The sequence below is a fragment of the Lynx rufus genome, unplaced genomic scaffold (genome assembly GCF_022079265.1).
Source record: "Lynx rufus isolate CCGP_SWC_20201006 ecotype Redwood Valley unplaced genomic scaffold, mLynRuf1.p SCAF_7, whole genome shotgun sequence".
NCBI classification, from domain to species: Eukaryota; Metazoa; Chordata; class Mammalia; order Carnivora; family Felidae; genus Lynx; species Lynx rufus.
The window spans coordinates 54,828,352-54,849,500 of record NW_025814889.1 but is presented as its reverse complement, the minus strand read 5'-3'; the positions used below and the strand labels follow the sequence as shown (position 1 = coordinate 54,849,500).

The window sequence follows — 21,149 nt, the reverse complement described above, 5'->3', positions numbered from 1 at the left end:
ACATGTCTTCCACAGCTGGGGTCCGTGTATGTAGTACTTGTGTGTCCCATACAATAGATACAGCATGTCTCTACCATGGGACTAAAGGTTCCATGCAGCAGCAATTCTTGTGCTCCTCCTGTGCCCTGAATATGACAGCCATCACCCACCCCCCCACAAGACAGATTCAGATGTCCTGACCTACAGTATTCTCTCCGAGTTCACCTGGGGACAGCCTGGGCATAGCTAAAGGCCTCTCCCTATCCCTGCCCACACTCTCACCTGGGGAAACAGCCACAGTAGGAAACATACACAAGTCTACAGGCTTTGCACATACATGGAGGGAGAGGAAAAAACATCCCTTGGGATCTGGTAGGGAGTCTTCCTTCACACCACAGCAACCACTGCTGCTTCCTCCCAATACTGTGGGGCCCAAGTGCACACTGAGGTGCTCCTCCTCCATGGACTACAGCCTCATGCCCCAGCAGTCCTCCTCAAGGCATGGACAGCCCCCTCCACTATCAAAGGGTTATGTTGGCATTGGTTTCCAACCCAGAGTGGCTCTTTGCACATGACTCTCCACCACTTTAGCCTTGGGAACAGAACTGGGGGAGGGAGGGACCTACTAAAAGTTCCTTTTAATACCTGTGCCAGTGTGGCAGCTGACGCTATGCTAGATAGCCAAGAGGCCAGGCTGATGGCCATTACCATGAGGCTTGTGCCCATGGCCACATTGGGGTGGGAATTAGTGGGCTAGATGCCCAGACACTCCATCCTCCAAAATGCAACACAGTCTGTGAATGGAACGAGATAGAAAGAGGGACCCAGATTGATGAAAACAAGAACATCTCCTGAGACCAGACTAAGCCGATCCCCATCCCCATCCTGGGGGAACCAGGAACCAGGATGGGGCAATGCCAGATGGAAACTCAGAGATGGTCAGGGTGGTGGGTTGCTGGAAGAAGGGCTGGTGGAGGATCCCACTGGGACGAGGGGAAGACAGACAGCACTTCAGAAGCAGTCAGAGCCTGGAAAGAATGTAGGGAGTACAGGCTGTGACAGGGAAAGCAAGGGTGTTTGTGGGTCCTTGGAGGGTCCCAGGAAGGTGAGGGTAAGACCTCCAGAGCCCCTTCCCACTCAGGCTGAGGCCTGACTCTGGATGGAGCTGAGGAGGCCACCTGAGAAGCAGTGGAAGGGGTGCAATTCCTGCTCCCTTTAGCCCAAGACACCTGCAGTGTGTGCCCATTAGGGTGGGGTGGGCTGGGCTGCTTCTCAGCTCTGAGCACAGAATATAGTGGGGTTTCTTTGGAACAATCTTTTAGTATTTGTATGGTGACACAATCTCACCCACATCTGTTTATCACAGCAAGTCCTTTCCTATAACTGTCTCCTGTTCTTTCTGTCCATAAAGAACGTTTTGGAGTAGGAGTAATTCAGAGAAGTTAAGGACTTTCTGCTGGGAGGACTCCCTTGGGGATGATTAACCTTTCATGTTCATCTGATGGGCGAGCCCAGTGCTGCATTGAGAACATTGGGGCATGGGTCATCTGCATAAAAGGTTTTAGGGAAAATGCAACCTGTAAACGGGCAAGAGGCATGATGCCCCAGGAGGGGATGGGGTAAGGGCAAGGGGGAGGGATGGAACCTGCCAAATCTGAGATCAAATTTCCTCAGGTGTGGGCACCTGGTCATCTGACCCTGAAGGAGATGGGGTTTCTGTTTCAAAGAGAGCAGGACTGTAAGGGTTTTGGGGAGATGCTTACCACAGGGGCTGGGAATAGAATGGCATGGCTTTCCACAGGTGGACACATGGCAGATGGAAGCTTTACCTGTCTTTATCTTCACACAATTATTAGGCAAATTTTACTAATCCCACTTTATAGGTTATGAAACTGAGGCTCAGAGAGACTGTGTCAAGGGCCAAGATAACAGTTTATTAGTAGGAAATTCAGGATTTGAACTCAGGTACTTGACTCCTGTGCTCTCGCTCTTTCCACCACACCAATGGGCAGAAGGTCTTACCCAGTTATGTGACCGCTTTGGCTTAGGTGGGAGGTGAGGTAGGTGTTTGAAGACAGGTGTTTGTTGCATGAACAGATGAATTATCTGTGCAGGTTCCCATTTCATGGTTGGGTCTGAGTCCTAGAGACTCTAGAGGCAGGAAGGGAATATAGAAAAGTTCCAGTGTGGGCCATCAACTGGAAATTGATTTCCTGTGGGTGTCTATGCTTTGTCTGGACACTGTAGATCTCTAGAATCTAGAGAACTAGGCACTGGATCCTTAGAAGAAGGAATAGAGTGGGATGTATGTGTGCACAGTGTGTTTGATGAGTATATGAGAGTATGTAAGTTTGCCTGTGTTTAGCTGTAAATGTATGAGCTTGTGAGTATGTGTCTTTGTGTTGCATACATGTGAGAATGTTTGTGATGTATGGGTGTGTATACATGTGTATTCTGAAGGTATGTATCTGTGTATATGTATAAGGTGTGAGCATATGTGTGTCTATCTGCATGTGTGCAGGTGTGCATGAGTGTGAGTGTCTGTGTGTGTGTATGCATGTATGTGTGTGTGCTGTCCCAGGGGATCTTGAAGATTCATAGCTGAAGATGTCTTTGATGTGGTTTGTGCAAGTTTCCAGCAGGTTTCAGGCTGTGGTATGGGGTTAAGGAGGTGGGAAGCCAGAAGAGAAAGGCTGGCTGTGCTTGGAGTGTGAGAGGTTGGGTAGCCTGAGCAGTCGGTGCCTCTGTCCTGGAAGGCACAGGGGGATGGCATCAGGGTCCCAGGTGTGAGGCTGGGTAGAGACTGTGTCCTGAAGCCTTCACACAGGACTTGCATTGGAAGCACTCAGAGGCCCTGCTCTGACCAGGGAGGGCCTTAAAGAGGTGGGGCCAGGATGTGAGGTTGGCCAGACTGTGGAGGGTTCAGGCCTACTGTCTTCATACCCCCACCCTCAGGATTTGGGAATGATGTAACCAGGCTGCTATTCCTAACTCTAGGCTCCACCCATTCTGCCTGAGGGCCTTCGAGTCCCCAGAAGTCTCTGTGTGCCACCTCCTGAGGCTGGGATGACCAGAATCACAGTGAAGACTTCTGTCTCTGTCAATACTACCCAGACAGGTCCAAACCATGTCCTTGTATCTTAGAGGCCTTTGATAAAACCATATATGTATTCTTACTGAATTTCACACAAACTGAGGCTTTCATACCCCTTATGATGGGAAGTTCTTACTGAGTCTAACTCAAATCCTCTTGTTGTACTTCATGCCCTATAAGCCCAGACTGAGTTTGCGAAAATGGATCCCAGTGCCCCTCCCCCAAGCATGGAAGTAGTCATTCTGGATAGACAGACAAGTGGGTCTGAGTGTAGGGATATTGAGAAGATGTGGGGTGAAACTGGTGGATGACAGATGGGTCAGATCTTTCCTGGGAAGGAGGGCCATGATCAATAGGGCAGATTCAGAGAAGGGAATTTAGAGACCACCACTTTTCCCTGTTTCCCCTGTCACCCCATATAGTACCAGGGGAAACTGGAAACAGGCTGTGGTAGGAGGGACCAAGATTAAAATGGGAAAAGTGCTGGAGCACCTGCGTGGCTCAGTTGGTTAAGCACCCGACTCTTGGTTTTGGCTCAGCTGTTGATCTCATGGCTCATGGGTTTGAGCCCCACATTGGTCTCTGTGCTGTCAGTTTGGAGTCTGCTTGGATTCTTTCTCTCTCTCCCTCTCTGTCTGGCCCTCCCCAAATTGTACTCCCCCTCTCAAAATAAATAAGTAAACTTAAAAAAAATGGGAAAAGTACTTCCTTGTCCACAGCTTTGAGGAGCCTCTGGAAACACAAGACAAAGATCAAATGATGGATGAAGAGAAGTTCCTCTTGCAGCTCAGGAAGTAGGAGGAGAGGGGCAGGGACAGTGGGACTCCGAGGGGCAGAGGAGTATATGTGCTGATGGTGAGGGTGTGCACAGCATGGTGTTTGTGGTATACATGTCTGTACTCCATGGTTAACAGTCCTGTGTGCACCAGCCATGTATGTAAACATATCACATGAGGAAGGGTGCAGCTTTGACCTAGGTTTTTTATTTTATTTTTGTTTGTTTGTTTGTTTGTTTATTTTGAGAGAGACAGAGAGACAGAGAGAGAGAGAGAGAGAATGAGAGAGTCCACAAACAGCGGAGGAGCAGAGAGAGACGGGGAGAGAGAGGATCCCAAGCAGGCTCCATGCTGTCAGCAGAGCCCCATGTGAGGCTCGAACCCATGAACCACAACATCACGAACAGCTATATCATGACCTGAGCCGAAATCAAGAGTGAGACACGTAACCGACTGAGCCACCCAGGTGCCCCGTGATGTGAGGGTTTTCTTGTTGTTGTTGTATTTTTTTAATTTTATTTTTTATTTTTTTAAATTTACATCCAAATTAGTTAGCATATAGTGCAACAATGATTTCAGGAGTAGAATCCTTAGTGCCCTTTACTCATTTAGCCCATCCCTCCTGCCACAACCCCTCCAGTAACCCTGTTTGTTCTCCATATTTGTGAGTCTCTTCTGTTTTGTCCCCCTTCTTGTTTTTATATTATTGTTTCCCTCTCTTTATATTCATTTGTTTTGTCTCTTAAAGTCCTCATATGAGTGAAGGCATATGATTTTTGTCTTTCTCTAAGTTCACTTATCATAATACCCTCCAGTTCCACCCACGTAGTTGCAAATGGCAAGATTTCATTCTTTTTGATTGCTGAGTAATACTCCATTGTATACAAATACCACCTATTCTTTATCCATTCATCCATCGATGGACATTTGGGTTCTTTCCATACTTTGGCTATTGTTGATGGTGCTGCTATAAACATGGGAGTGCATGTGTCCCTTCGAAACAGCACACCTGTATCCCGTGGATAAATGCCTAGTATTGCAATTGCTGGGTCGTAGAGTAGTTCTATTTTTCGTTTTTTAAGGAACCTCCATACTGTTTTCCAGAGTGGCTGCACCAGCTTGCATTCCCACCAACAACGCAAAAGAGATCCTCTTTCTCCACATCCTTGCCAACATCTGTTGTTGCCTGAGTGGTTAATATTAGCCATTCTGACAGGTGTCAGGTGGTATCTCATTGTGGTTTTGATTTGTATTTCCCTGATGATGAGTGATGTTGAGCATTTTCTCATGTGTCGGTTGGCCATCTGGATGTCTTCCTTGGAGAAGGGTCTATTCATATCTTTGCCCATTTCTTCACTGGATTATTTGTTTTTTGGGTGTTGGGTCTGATAAGTTCTTTATAGACTTTGGATACTAACCCTTTATCTGATATGCCATTTGCAAATACCTTCTCCCATTCTGTCGGTTGCCTTTTTGTTTTGCCAATTGTTTCCTTCGCTATGCAGAAGCTTTTTATTTTGATGAGGTCCCAGTAGATTTTTGCTTTTGTATACCTTTCCTCTGGAGACGTGTTGAGTAAAAATTTGCTGTGGCCAAGGTCAAAGAGGTTTTTGTCTTCTTTCTCCTCAAGGATTTTGATGGCCTCCTGTCTTACATTGAGGTCTCTCATCCATTTTGAGTTTATTTTTGTGTGTATGGTGTAAGAAAGTGGTCCAGGTTCATTCTTCTGCATGTCGCTGTCCAGTTTTCCCAGCACCACTTGCTGAAGAGACTGTATTTATTCCATTGGATATTCTTTCCTGCTTTGTCAAAGATTAGTTGGCCATGCTTTTGTGAGTCTGTTTCTGGGTTCTCTATTCTGTTCCTTTGATCTGAGTGTCTGTTCTTGTGCCAGTACCATACTGTCTTGATGATTACTGCTTTGTAGAATAGCTTGGAGTCTGGGATTGTGATGTCTCCTGCTTTGCTTTTCTTTTTCAAGATCGCTTTGGCTACTCCGGGTCTTTTCTTGTTCCATACAAATTTTAGGATTATTTGTTCTAGCTCTGTGAAGAATGCTGGTGTTACTTTGATAGGGATTACATTGAATATGTAGATCGCTTTGGGTAGTATTGACATTTTAACAATATTTGTTCTTCCTATCCAGGAGCATGGAATCTTTTTCCATTTATTTTGTGTCTTCTTCTATTTCTTTCATAAGCTTTCTATAGTTTTCAGTGTATAGATTTTTCACCTCTTTGGTTAGATTTATTCCTAGATATTTTATGGGTTTTGGTGAAACTGTAAATGGGATCGATTCCTTGATTTCTCTTTCTGTCACTTCATTGTTGGTGTATAGGAATGCAACCGATTTCTGTGCATTGATTTTATATCCTGCAACTTTGCTGAATTCATGAATCAATTCTAGAAGTTTTCTGGTGGCATCTTTTGGCTTTCCCATATAGATTATCATGTCATCTGTGAAGAGTAAAAGTTTGACCTCCTCCTGGGTGATTTGGATGCCTTTTATTTCTTTGTGTTGTCTGATTGCAGAGGCTAAGACTTCCAATACTATGTTGAATAACAGTGGTGAGAGTGGACATCCCTGTCTTATTCCAGACCTTAGGGGGAAAGCTCTCAGTTTTTCCCCTTTGAGCATGATATTAGCATTGGGTTGTTCACATATGGCTTTTATGAACTCAAGGTATGCTCCTTCTATCCCTACTTTCTTGAGGGTTTTTATCAAGAAAGGATGCTGTATTTTGTCAAATGCTTTCTCTGCATTTTTTGAGAGGATCATATGGTTCTTGTCCTTTCTTTTATTGATGTGATGAATCATGTTAATTGTTTTGCGGATATTGAACCAACCCTGCATCCCAGGTATAAATCCCACTTGGTCATGGTGAATAATTTTTTTAATGTATTGTTGGATCCAGTTGGCTAATATCTTGTTGAGGATTTTTGCATCCATGTTCATCAGGGAAATTGGTATGTAGTTCTCCTTTTTAGTGTGGTCTCTGTGTGGTTTTGGAATCAAGGTCATGCTGGCTTCATAGAATGAGTTTGGAAGTTTTCCTTCTATTTCTAATTTTTGGAACCGTTTTAAGATTATAGGTGTTAACTCTTCCTTAAATGTTTGGTAGAATTGCCCTGGAAAGCCATCTGGCCCTGAACTCTAGTTTTTTTTGGAGATTTTTGATTACTAATCCAATTTCTTTACTGGTTATGGGTCTCTTCAAATTTTCGATTTATTTCTGTTTCAGTTTTGGTAGTGTATATGTTTCTAGGAATTTGTCCATTTATTCCAGATTACCCGTTTTACTGGCATATAATTGCTCATAATACTCTCTTATTATTACTTTTATTTCTGCTGTGTTGGTTGTTATCTCTTTTCTTTCATTCTTGATTTTAATTATTTGAGCCCTTTCCTTTCCCTTTTTAATCAAACTGGCCTAGTTGTTTGTCAATTTTGTTAATTCTCTCAAAGAACCAGCTTCTGGTTTCATTGATCTGTTCTACTGGATTTTTGGTTTCTATAGCATTGATTTCTGCTCTATTCTTTATTATTTCCTGTCTTCTGCTGGTTTTGGGTATTTTTTGCTGTTCTCTGTCCAGCTCTTTAACATGTAAGGTAGTTTGTGTATCTGATATCTTTCTTCCTTCTTTAGGAAGGCCTGGATTGCTATATAATTTCCTCTTATGACCACCTTTGCTGTGTCCCAGAGGTTTTGGGTTGTGGTGTTATCATTTTCATCGAATTTCATATACTTTTTAATTTCCTCTTTAACTGCTTGGTTAGCCCATTCATTCTTTAGTAAGATGTTCTTAGTCTCCAAGTATTTGTTACCTTTCCAAATTTTTTCTTGTGGTTGGTTTCAAGTTTCATAGTATTGTGGTCTGAAAATATGCATGGTATGATATTGATCTTTTTGTACTTACTTAGGGCTGATTTGTGTCCCAGTATATGGTCTATCCTGGAGAACGTTCCATGTGCACTGGAGAAGAATGTATATCCTGCTGCTTTAGGATGAAATGTTCTGAAGATATCTGGTCCAGTGTGTCATTCAAAGCCATTGTTTCCTTGTTGATTTTTTTAAAATATGAAATTTATTGTCACATTGGTTTCCATACAACACCCAGTGCTCATCCCAACAGGTGCCCTCCTCAATACCCACCCCCACCCCCCATCAACCCTCAGTTTGTTCTGTTTTTAAGAGTCCCTCCTTGTTGAGTTTCTGATTAGATGGTCTGTCCATTGCTGTGAGTGGGGTGTTGAAGTCTCCTATTATTATGGTATTACTATCGATGAGTTTCTTTATGTTTGTGATTAATTTTGGTGTTACCACATTTGGTGCATAAATGTTTACAATTATTATGTCTTCTTGGTGGATCGACCCCTTGATTATAATATAATGCCCTTCTGCATCTCTTGATACAGTCTTTATTTTAAAGTCTAGATTGTCTGTTATAAGTATGGCTACTCCGGCTTTTTTGTTGGCCATTAGCGTGATAGATGGTTCTCCATCCCCTTATTTTCAATCTGAAGGTGTCTTTAGGCCTAAAATGGGTCTCTTGTAAACTGCATATAGATGGATCTTGCTTTCTTAGCCATTCTGTTACCCTATGTGTTTTGATTGGAGCATTGAATCCATTGAAATTTAGATTGAGTACTGAAAGATATGAATTTATTGCCATAATGATGCTTATAGCGTTGGAGTTTCTGGTGGTGTTCTCTGGTCCTCTGGTCCTTTCTAATCTTTGTTAGAAAGATACACATATAGGGGCGCCTGGGTGGCGCAGTCGGTTAGGCGTCCGACTTCAGCCAGGTCACGATCTCGCGGTCCCGGAGTTCGAGCCCCGCGTCAGGCTCTGGGCTGATGGCTCAGAGCCTGGAGCCTGTTTCCGATTCTGTGTCTCCCTCTCTCTCTGCCCCTCCCCCGTTCATGCTCTGTCTCTCTCTGTCCCAAAAATAAATAAAAACGTTGAAAAAAAATATATAAAAAAAAATAAAAAAAAAAGAAAGATACACATATATACATACATATATATATATATATACACATACATATATATACATACATACACATACATATATACATACATACACATACATATATATACATATATACATACACACATGTATATGTATATACATGTATATATGTATGTATGTGCTTATATATGTGTGTATATATGTATATGTGTGTATATACATGTATATATATGTGTATATATATATGTATATACGTTACATGTGTATACACACACACACACACACACACACATATATATATATCTTTCATCTTTTCTCCCCTCAGAGAGTCCCTCTTAAAATTTCTTGTGGAGGCTGGTTTAGTGGTCACAAACTCCTTTAATTTATGTTTGTGTGGGAAACTTTTTATCTCTCCTTCTATTTTCAATGACAGCCTTGCTGGCTAAGCAGTTCTTGGCTGCATATTTTTCTGATTCAGCACACTAAATATATCCTGCCACTCCTTTCTGGCCTGCCAAGTTTCTATGAATAGGTCTGCTGCAAACCTGATCTGTCTTCCCCTGTATGTTTGGGACTTTTTGTCCCTTGCTGCTTTCCTGATTCTCTCCTTGCCTGAGTATTTTTTTAATTTGACTATGATAGGTCTTGTTGATGGTCGGGTTTCTTGAGTCTAATGGGGGTCCTCTGTGTTTCCTGGATTTCGATGTCTGTGTCTTTCCCCAGATTAGGAAAGTTTTCTGCTATGATTTGCTCACATAACCCTTCTACCCCTATTTCTCTCTCTTCCTCTTCTGGGACCCCTATGATTCTGATGTTCCCTTTTAGTGAGTCACAGATTTCTCTCATTCTTAAATTGTGCTCTTTTGCCTTAATTTTCCTCTTTTTTTCTGCTTCATTATTCTCTATATATTTGTCCTCTATATCGCTGATTCTCTCTTCTGACTCATCCATCCTTGCCGCCGCTGCATCCATCCGTGATTGCAGCTCAGTTAGAGCATTTTTAGTTTCATTCTGACTATTTTTTACTTCTTTTATCTCTGCAGAAAGGGATTGTAATCTACTTCCAACTCCGGCTAGTATTCTTATCGTGATTCTAAATTCTGGTTCAGACATCTTACTTGTGTCTGTGTTGGTTAAATCCCTGGCTGTCATTTCTTCATTTTCTTTCTTTTGGGGTGAATTCCGTCATTTTGTCATTTTGAGGGGAGAAAAGGAATTCATGTAGAACAATTGATATTAAAAATTAAAATTAATAAAAATATTAAAATTAAAAATTAAAATCTCACACACACAGAAAATCGAATAGATGATGTTAGATCCTAGGTGTGTTATGGTTTGTGTATTGAAAGTGGTTTGACAGATTAGAGGGAAAAGAAAGGGGGGGGCAGAAAAAAAAGGAAATCATTTGAAAATTTGAAAAAATGAATAAACTGAAGTAGACTAAAATGAGATGATGGGGGTAAAGTAGAATTTGAAAAAAAATACACAAAATTAAAGAATATTGTAGAAAAATATTAAAGAATAATATTTTTAATAAAAATTAAAAATAAATATGAATTTTTGTTTTTCTGTATTTAAGAAAAAAGAAATGAAAAAGAGAAAAAATATTAAAAAAGAAAGAAAAAAGAAAAACGAGAAAATCATTTGAAAATTTGAAAAAGTGAATACACTGTAGTAGACTAAAATAGAATGATGGAAGTAAAATAGAATTTGAAAAAATTTACATAAATGCAAAAAATATAGTAAAAAATTAAGTAAAATATTTTAATAGAAATTGAAAGTAAAAATGAAGTTTTTCTCATTCTGCATTCAAGAAAAAGAGAAAAAAAGAAAAAATAAAAAAGGAAATTGTTTGAAAAGTTGAAAAGGTGAATACATTGAAGGAGTATAAAATAAAATGATGCAAGTAAAATAGAATTTGAAAAAAATGCACAAAAGTAAAAAATATAGCAATAAAAATTAAATAAAAATGTTTTTATTAAAAATAGAAAATAAATATGATTTTTTTCTCTTTCTGTATTCAAGAAAAAGTGTGAAAGAGGAAAAAAAGAAGAAAGAATGAGAGAAAATTGAATAGATGAACCTGCTAACAGATTGAAGTAGGACTGAAATTTCATTTCCCCTAGAAGTCAGTCTATGTAGTGCTTTATAATCCATAAGCTAAGCTGGCAGTGAGACTTGCATTCTTTAACAGCGAAGTTGGCCCAGTTGGGCGTGGCTCAGTGTAACAGCTCTGCTCTCCACTAGATGGCGCTGCTAGCCTACCGGGGTGGATTGTTGCAGAGCTTGTAGGTGCCTATGCGCATGCGTGGGAGTGGGGGGGTGGGGAATGGTGCCACCCAGCTATCCAGGCTGTTCTCCCAGATCAGCAATCGCGCATCCGTTCTGTCTTCAGCTTTCATCCACTCCCCACTTTTTCACTCTCCGTGACCAGGGCCCAGGCAGTACCTCTCTCCTGAGTTTTGTCTCAGATGAGGCTGTATTCCCCCCGGCCCCTTACTTCTGAAGTACTGTGGCTTTGACTCGTTCTGCCCCTCTGTGGGAGGGTCTCACCAAGCAATGGCCCAATGAGCAATGGCCAAATGTCGGCTGCACCCAGAAACGCTTGCTGGACTCTGCTGCTGCTGCTGCTGGTGCCCCGAGACTGTGGCCAGGTGCTAGCCCACTCAAGAAAAGTTTGCGAGATAGTGTAGCAGCAGCATTTCAGGGATTATGGGAAATCACGACACACATCTGGCACCAGGTTTCACCCTTAAGACCTTGTTCCAGCACCAGCGAATGTGGCTGCCTTCTGGGGTCTGCTGGGACCAGGTGGCTTCAACAGTCTCTACCAAACGTCCTTCCAGCAGTGGAACCGCTTTTCCCCATGTGGCCCGAGAACCTCCCGGACTCCACTCTATTCCTGGGGATTCGCCTTTCCCACCAGAGCACCACCAGGTATTGAGCTGTGGAGTTGCACTTTGCACTCCCCTTGTTTACAGTCTTAATGGAATTTAAACCCTCTCCTTTCTCCCTTTTTAGTTTAGTCCCTGTGTCTGTTTCCAATTTTCCACTTTCTCTCCAGCTGCTTTTGGGGAGGGGTGCTTTTCCCGTATTCTCCCCCCACCCAGTCTCCGTCCTCTCTCCGCCCGCAAAAGCCGTTACCTACCGACAGTGGCTTCTTGCTCCCCAAATTCACCTCTCTGCGCCACGTACCTGCTGAATTCTGTGGTTCAGATTGTGCAGATTGTTGTGTTAATCCTCCACTCAGTTTTCTAGGTGTGTAGGATGGTTTAGTGTTGGTCTGGCTGTATTTCATGGACACGAGACACACAGAAAATTTCCATGCTGTTCTGCCATCTTGGGTCCTCCCTTGATGTGAGTTTTTTAAACCAAGTGCTGTGAGCTGGCTTCCCCCTGGTGTCTATGAAGTATGCTTTTTTAGGAGTAGCAGCACCAATTGGAAGACCCCTGGATTAGGAATCAAGAAAACGTAGTTCCAATTCTGGCTCTAGTTATCAGCTGGGACCTTGTGAAGCAACACTTGTGTGAGCTGGGATGTCACCTGCTGTACAACCATAAAGGGAAAGCCATTCTGTTTGCCATCAGCCCAAATACTGGGGACCAGTAAAATGAAGGGGACTGGAGTGGGTGATGGCGTTTTAGGAGCCAAAGGTAATAAAGCAAGCCAGTGGTAAGTGCTGCAGGACGGTTTTCTGAATTAGAAAATCATGGGAATTTGCTGGTACCAAGGATTACCCAGCCTGGGCAGCCCTGCCCTATCTCAGGACCCAGGGCCCAGGGCTGGCTCTGCTTGGAGAGCTGTCCTATGCTGCCCTCTTGTGGCCATCAAGCCCTTCGCAGGTCCTGCTGAGAAGGTTCCCCTCAAGTGCTCAAGGCCCTGTTCCTTGCCACCTGGTGGAAATTACATATGAATCAGGAGAAGTGATCTATAGTCCTCCAAGAGTGCCTTTCCCCCTCATGTCCCCTGGTTTCTGGAGGCATTCACAACCTCTTAAAGGCTGGGGAAGTCTTCCTGAGATTTCACCCTCCTTACTATTGCCTGATTTTTAACTTTGGCTTTTGGGGATATGTGGTAGAGACAAGGAGCTGAGATCAACATATTGAGCAGAGAGCAATTTCTCTTCCTCCCTGGGTTCCATCTATAACCTTAGCTACCCAGGGTCATTGGGAGTTTTCAAAGAAAGACAACATGGTCTAGTGACATTTCTGGAGAAAATGGGTCTGGAGCAGACCAGGAATTATGTGTCTAGGCCTCTGAGAATTTGCACCTGAGCCCAGTCCCTCAGTCTCAGCAGGGAGATGGATTGGCAGGAGCCAGGAGACAAGAGACAGGGATGCTGGAGGGAGATGATGTATTTGACAGATGCTGACGTGACTCCTTATCTGCTAGCTCTGGAGTCCCCTCCCACCAACCAGGCTGCCCTTGACCCTCCCCTTCTAGTGCTTAGTGCTCATTAGTGACTGCCTGTCTTTGGGGAGACATCCAGGGAGCAAAGTTGCATTGGGTGGGTAAGGGGGTGAGGAAGAGGGAGGGACAGAAGGTAAGTGATGGAGAAAGAGGGATTGGAATGACTGGGATTGTCGCTGGGATCCCATGATCACTGGGGTGCTTGGAAGGCTTGGCAGGGGAAACTGTCCTGGGGACAGATACTGACTTGCTGGGGGTGAGTGAGTGGGGGTGGGGGTGGGAAGGAATACTGAAAGGGATTGAGTTCCATTGATTTAGGCACTTATTTTGGGAAATCTGGTAAAATATGATCCAAGGACTTTATTGAGTATTCTTATGTACAAGGAAGAGTTACAGGTGTCATAGGGGATTTTAGAGGGACACACATTTTCTGTTCCCCTTCCCTTATTTGAAGACCATCCACATCTCCTTCCTGGACTCATTGCCCCACATGTGCCTGTCTGAGGGGTGCAACGAGCAGCTGGGCAGTTCTCACCTGGGATGCAGAGGCAAAGCTCTCAGTCTTTCTGTTCTACACACACCCTCCCCCCACTAGGCAAAGCATCTGCAATGGGCCTCCTGCCTCTCCTCATTCCTCTTCTCACAGAATGTTCCAGACTCATAGATACCTGGCCTACGGGGACTTTAAGTGCCCTCCCAGAATTTCCAGTGGCTTATAGTGGATAAACTGGGGAGGGTGAAGGCCAACTGGCAGGGAGGTGAGGCGAATCTCAAGTCCTGGAGAATATTTGATGAGGAGCAGAGGTCTGTAGTCAGAGCCTGTGCTGCATCCTAATTTTCCAGCCTTTCATCTTTCACATGAAGGGCTGCATGCACAGTCCCCTCTGCTCCCTCTGAATAGCTCACCCTAGGAGCTGCAGGGCAGCACTGGGAGGCAGAGAAGAGGGCAGACAGACACAGGGACAGGGAGAGGGACAGCAAGGCCCAATAAATTCAAAGCAGGACTGACAGAGTGGGACCAAGAAGGCAGAGACAGTCTGGGCACCCTGGAAAGTCCAAGAGACCAAGACACAGAGTCAAGAGAGGTAGACAGTCCAAAGTGGAATAGAGAGATAGGGAGATAAACTCAGAGGCAGGAGAGAGGGAAGAGAGGAACATCCAGGGAGCAGATTGAAAGATCCAAGACAGACACAGAGAGACACCCAGAGGCCAGAGATAGTGGAAATACACATGGTCACAGATACATGAGTAGGCCCAGGCTCAGGAGGTGGGAAAGCCATGAACCCAGATCCAAAGACAGATCCATGGACATGGGGCCAGGGCTGAGGCAATAGAGAAGTGCACAGAGAGGGAGGGAGAGGGAGACAGAGAAGGGAAAGGAGGTGGGGGCCAGAGGGGAAGGCAGTGAGAAAGGGAAGGTAGAGGTTGAAGAGAGTGAGATACAGACTCTGAGTCAAGGTCTCTGCTGCTGCTGGTGTGTGTGTGTGTGTGTGTGTGTGACAGGAACACAACAATTTAGAGATCCATACAATATGACCTAGTCCTGTGGTGCTGAAGGAGACCCCACACCCTCCCTCTGCAAGATTGCTCTGAGCAGTGGAGGTGGAGGGGGGAGAACAGAAACAAGATGTGAGTTAGAGAAAGACTGAGATGGAGAAGAATTGGCAGAGCCCTGACTGAGATCAGAGGCAGAGAAACTGAGAGTGGAACAGGGAGTAGAGAAGTGGGCAGAAGACAGAGGGAGACAGATCAGGAGAAGGAATGTGATGGAGGCTGGTGTATAGAGACACAGGGAAAGGTAGGGAGCCTCTCACTGCATGAGGGAGAGAGGGGGAGGGAGAGAGAGGCCATTGAGAAGCAGATGAGGGGAAAGGGGGAGAAAGCAGGGCACCTGTCTTCCCAGAGAGGCTGGGTTTGGATGAAACAACCCTGTGGGAGGTGGGGAGGTGGGCAGTGAGTGCTTTTTAGGGTGACCTTCTCTCTCTCATGTTTTAAGTACAGTGAACCTATTCCACACAAGCATCTTCTTCATGGGAGCACTTACAACTGCTGCTGCAGGTGCCTGGTCACCTGGTATCCTCTGCGGGGATTGGCTTCACAGCCTGCAGCACAGCCCTGAGCATCCTCACCAGAGACACATGTTTGTCCTTGGGGTGGATCTGATTTTTCAGAATTGCCAAGTTTTCTCCGAGGCTGGAGAATAAGGTGAGGACCCAGCTGGGAAGCCATATTTCTAGTTAAAAACCAGGTGAATGTAGGAAGACAGAGTGGAGGATATGCCCTCCCCCAAAATGTCTCTGAAAGGTCATTGTGAAGGAGACGCTTGCAGCATGTGACAGAGGGAGACATTCCTGGTGGCTGCTGGAGCCCAGATTAATGTTCCTGTCCATTTGTGAAATGCTTCCGGGAACATTCCCAGCCTGGTACTGGAGGGTGCGAACTGCATTTGCCTGAAATACTGGGTCTAGTGGTCCTGCCCTTTAGGAGCTTACAGTTCCCTCCCTGCCAACTGATATGCAAAGTTACCTAATGACAGTCAGCACAGACCAACAAATGCAAAGGACAAAGACAAATTCAGAATCAAGGCCAGTTAGTTCATCAGGGAAGGCTGCCTGGAGGAGGGGACTCTAGAGTGGGGTATAGAAAGAGAAACCTAACAGGACATTGGACAGAGGGGGGAAAAGAGGAAGAGAACTTCTCTTTGTTGATTCTGAAGCAGGATGAGCAAACCATAAGGCAAGTAGAAGATTGTATTGGTGGTCTGGAATAAATTGGATTGGGAACCAGCATGAAAGGGAGTGGAGAGGCGCAGATCTTATGGCTAGGCTAGAGGTTCTGAATTTGCTGGGAGAGGTGTTGGGGCACTCTGGAGGGTGCCCTAAGATGTGTATTGGCACAATGGCATGGAGGAGTACCCAAGTGTGTATGTCTTCTGTGTGTGTGTGTGTGTGTGTGTGTGTGTGTGTGTGTTGGGGGTGGGGGCAAGATATATATCAGGTCACTTTCTGCCAAGTGGCTTTGTGTCCCAGGTGCCTGTCTTTCCATCTTTGTGGGTGTTTGGTATGTCAGTATGTCTGAGCGCCTTTGTTCATTTGTGTGTCTCCTTATGGTAACATGTGAATGGTATGTCAGGTGCATCTTGTGTATTTTATTTGGCTGCACGCAGTGGAGGGAAGCATGTGTGCATGGGGGTATGTTGTGTATGTGTTTGTGTGTGTGCATGTGTCTGCAGGAGATGGGGGAGACCTGGCTGCCCAAGCATCACCTTCTGTCTCTTTCCTTCCACTGGCTCCATCCATCCCTGCTGAGGTCCTGAAAAGGCAAACAACAAAATGGGAAACAGCTACGTCCAGAGAGGCCAGAAAATTGTACACCAGGTACAGAGTCCCCCTGGGGGGAGAGGGGGCTCAAGAAGACCCAGGTGGCCAACAGGCAGACAAAGAGTCCTGCAGGCACAGGCTGCTCCTTGGAGCAGGTGCACTCACATGCACACACACTCTCAGGTACCCACAGGCCTGCCAGGCACAGAAGGACATACACATTCATGATGTCCCTCTCCCCACCCTCTACCAAGCACTGTGGCCCTGCCTTTCGTCACCTCCAAAAGCCTCCCAGGGTTTGGGGATATGGGGCTGGGGATGCTCACTGGGATTTAGGAGCCAATTGCTCCTTTCTTGGAAGGGTGTGTGTGTGTGTGTGTGTGTGTGTGTGTGTGTGTGTGCCTGCGCGCATGCCCACCCTCACCTTCAAGCCTTCCCACATCCTCACCTTCCCCAGTGCTCTTTGAGGCTGACTCCTGCTCCCCCTCTCTGAGCACTGTCTCTAACCCTGTGTCTCAGTCCCACATCCATCCCACAGGGTCTCTGCTTCCCGCTCTTGCTTTTCATCCTTTTGCATGGACTTTATCCTTGTCACCCATGCCTCTACTGTAACTCTCTACCTAGTGCCCTAGACTCTATAGCAGGGTTCCTTCTGTGACCACCCTTCTGCTCTGTCTACACCTGCCTTGGCCTCCCCCCACAGGTCCTCTGTCCACACTACTGCATTCTGCCCATGGTTACCACTACCTACAATTCTGGTCAGAGGCTTGGGTGTGTCTCTGCCCAGGTTCTTCCTTAGATTGCCCTTTTTCATGTTGGTTTCAGGTGTGATCTCTGGGCTTTGCCCCCACTCCTTCCATGGGGGCTCTTCTGCCCCATCCAGAGTTCCATTTTGGTCTGTTTCCTCCTCCCCCTTCCTGTTGTGTAGCTGCCTGCATTGCCTTCTGACTCCCAGTCTCTGCCAGGACTCCCCTGGTTGGTGGGGGGCTGTGGTAAAGCAGGAGGTCCTGGGCTGAGCTGGAATCCCAGCCCTGTTCCTCCCACGGAGCCTCTTCACCTGGACTCACTCACCTGTAAAAGGTGGGAAATAATTGGAGGGGCAACAGGAAATAATTCCTGAGACTGTAGGGAGAATTAGCGCTGTGGTCAGGATGCAACATACTTGGCACATAGTAGGCACTCAATAAACATTAGCTTTTGTTATTTGTCCTTCCTCAGTCTGCTCCCCTGTCGCCTTAGCCTGGAGTCAAAAAGATATTAAGAAGAGAGAAAAGAAAAATTAATAGACAGTATAAACCAAATCCAACTAAATATCAGGAATTTCGTATGGTTCGGCCTAACAAGTGCTCTAAGTTCTGAACACAGGAAATGTCCATGAGTGTGGACAAGAAGGGAGGGTGGGTACTGGACTGAACCCAGAACACAGGAAGCCATGTGAATTGTGGACTGGACCAAGCAAAGTCAATCCCAGGGAGGATGGAGGCTGCCCAAAGTCCAGCCTGCATTTACCTGTAGTGGTAGTGCTGGCCACCCTCTGTCCCTGCAGTCATGTGCTTTGTCTGCTGGGGCTGCAGGGGATCTGGGAGTACATCTCCCCCAATAGTCTTACCTCCAGACAGAACCTGGACTTCTGAAGCCTCAGACTCACATCTTCCTCTCCACTCCCTGCATATCAGGTACACACACACACACACACACACACACACACACAGGGCCCGGTATTTCTTTTCTTTTTTTTTTTAATGAATTCTTTAAAGCCTATATTTATTTATTTTTTTAATTTATTATTATTTTTTTAATTTACATCCTATTTAGTTAGCATATAGTGCAACAATGATTTCAGGAGTGGATGCCTTAATGCTCCTTAACCATTTAGCCCATCCCCCCTCCCACAACCTCTCCAGTAGCCCTCTGTTTATTCTTCATATCTAAGAGTCTCTTATGTTTTGTCTCCCTCCCTGTTTTTATATTATTTTTGCTACCCTTCCCTTATATTCATCTGTTCTGTGTCTTAAAGTCCTCACATGAGTGAAGTCATATGATATTTGTCTTTCTCTAATTCTGCTGAGCATAATAACTTCAAGTTCTATCCACGTAGTTGCAAATGGCAATATTTCATTCTTTTTGATTGCTAAGTAATACTCCATTATATATATATATATATATATATATATATATATATATATATATACCACATATTCTTTATCCATTTATCCATTGATGGACATTTGGGCTCTTTCCATACTTTGGCTATTGTCCATAGTGCTGCCATAAACATTGGGGTGCATGTGCCCCTTCAAAACAGCATACCTAGATCCCTTGGATAAATACCTAGTTATGCAATTGCTGGGTCATAGGGAGTTCTATTTTTATTTTTTTTGAGGAACCTCCATACTGTTTCCCAGAGTGGCTGCACCAGCTTGCATTCCCACCAACAATGAAAAAGAGATCCTCTTTCTCTGTATCCTCGCCAACATCTGTTGTTGCCTGAGTTGTTAACATTAGCCATTCTGACAGGAGTGAGGTGGTAGCTCATTGTGGTTTTGATTTGTCTTTCCCATTCATATTTGATGATGAGTGATGTTGAGCATTTTTTTCATGTGTCGGTTGGCCATCTGGATGCCTTCTTTGAAGAAGTGTCTACTCTTCATATCTTTTGCCCATTTCTTCACTGGATTATTTGTTTTTTGGGTGTTAAGTTTGGTAAGTTCTGTATAGATTTTGGATACTAACCCTTTATCTGATATGTCATTTGAAAATATCTTCTCCTATTCCATCAGTTGCCTTTTAGTTTTGCTGATTGTTTCCTTTGCTGTGCAGAAGCTTTTGATTTTGATGAGGTCCCAATAGTTAATTTTTGCTTTTGTTTCTCTTGCCTCCAGAGACGTGTTGAGTAAGAAGTTTCTGTGGCCAAGGTCAAAGAAGTTTTTGCCTGCTTTCTCCTCGAGGGTTTGATGGCTTTCTGTCTTACGTTTAGGTCTTTCATCAATTTTGAGTTTATTTTTGTGTGTGGTGTAAGAAAGTGGTCCAGGTCTATAGTTCTCCTTTTTAGTGGAGTCTTTGTCTGGTTTTGGAATCAAGGTAATGCTGACTTCATAGAAAGAGTTTGGAAGTTTTTCTTCCATTTCTATTTTTTGGAACAGCTTCAGGAGAATAGGTATTAACTCTTTCTTAAATGTTTGGTAGAATTCCCCTGGAAAGCCATCTGTCCCTGGACTCTTGTTTTTTGGCAGGTTTTTGATTACTAATCGATTTCTTTACTGGTTATGGGTCTGCTCAAATTTTCTTTCTTCCTGTTTCAGTTTTGGTAGTGTATATGTTTCTAGGAATTTGTCCATTTCTTCCAGATTCCCCATTTTACTGGCATATAATTGCTCATAATATTCTCTTATTATTGTTTGTATTTCTGCTGTGTTGGTAGTGAACTCTCCTCTTTCATTCTTGATTTTACTCATTTGTGTCCTTTCCTTTTACTTTTTGATCAAACTGGCTAGAGGTTTATCAATTTTGTTAACTCTTTCACAGAACCAGGTTCTGGTTTCATTGATCTGTTCTATTTGTTGTTGTTGTTGTTGTTGTTGTTTGTTTGTTTTGATAGCATTGATTTCTGCTCTACTCTTTATTATTTCCTGTCTTCTGCTGGTTTGGGGTATTATTTGCTGTTCTTTTTCCAGCTCCTTAACGTGTAAGGTTAGGTTGTGTATCTGAGACCTTTCTTCCTTGTTTTAGAAGGTCTGGATTGCTATATACTTCCCTCTTATGACCGCCCTTGCTGTGTCCCAGAGGTTTTGGAATGTGGTATTATCATTTTCATTGGATTCCATGTCCTTTTTCATTTCCTCTTTAACTTCTTGGTTAGCCCATTCATTCTTTAGTAGGATGTTTTTTAGTCTCCAAGTATTTGTTATCTTTTCAAATTTTTTCTTGTAGTTGATTTTGAGTTTCATAGCATTGTGGTCTGAAAATATGCAGGGTATTATCTTGACTTTTTGTACTTTCTGAGGGCTGATTTATTTCCCAGTATGTGATCTATTCTGGAGAACATTCCATGTGCACTGGAGAAGAATATATATTCCTCTGCTTTTGGATGAAATGTTCTGAATATGTCTGTTAAGTCCATTTGGTCCAGTGTGTCATTAAAAGCCACTGTTTCCTTGTTGATTTTCTGTTTAGCTGATCTGTCCATTGTTGTAATTGAGGTGTTGAAGTCCTCTACTTTTACAATATTACTGTCGATAAGTTTCTTTATGTGTGTGATTAATTGATTTATATGTTTGGGTGCCATCACATTTGGAGCATAAATATTTACAATTGTTAGGTCTTCTTGTGGATAGGCCCTTTAATTATGATATAATGCCCTTCCACATCTCTTGATACAGTCTTTATTTTAAAGTCTGGATTGCTGATATATGTATGGCCACTCCAGCTTTCTTTTGTTGACCATTAAGCATGATAGATGGTTCTCCATCCCTTACTTTCAATCTGAAGGTGTCTTTAGGTCTGAAGTTGGTCTCTTGTAAACAGCATATAGATGGATCTTATTTTCTTACCATTATGTTTCCCTATGTCTTTTGATTGGAGCATTTAGTCCATTGAC

At 43.9% G+C, this 21,149-nt stretch overlaps 1 protein-coding gene and 1 long non-coding RNA gene across 4 annotated transcripts in view; both read left to right on the top strand.

Annotated features, from left to right (window-relative positions):
* Positions 1–10,898: 10,898 nt before the first annotated feature.
* The window catches only part of LOC124501496 (cationic amino acid transporter 3-like), a 42,364-nt gene continuing 32,113 nt past the window's right edge, over positions 10,899–21,149 (top strand). The window contains exon 1 of one of the 3 annotated variants that reach the window (XM_047065724.1): positions 10,899–10,920. The gene's annotated coding sequence lies outside the window, so the exon portion shown is untranslated. Of the gene's footprint in view, positions 10,921–11,715; positions 11,759–21,149 lie in introns of those variants that run through there. The other 2 variants (XM_047065723.1, XM_047065726.1) reach the window with 2 other exon arrangements.
* LOC124501507 (uncharacterized) overlaps positions 15,452–21,149 on the top strand; it is a 40,742-nt gene continuing 35,044 nt past the window's right edge. Inside the window, exon 1 of the long non-coding RNA XR_006959776.1 lies at positions 15,452–16,609. This is a non-coding gene — a long non-coding RNA (uncharacterized LOC124501507). The remainder of the gene's footprint in view (positions 16,610–21,149) is intronic.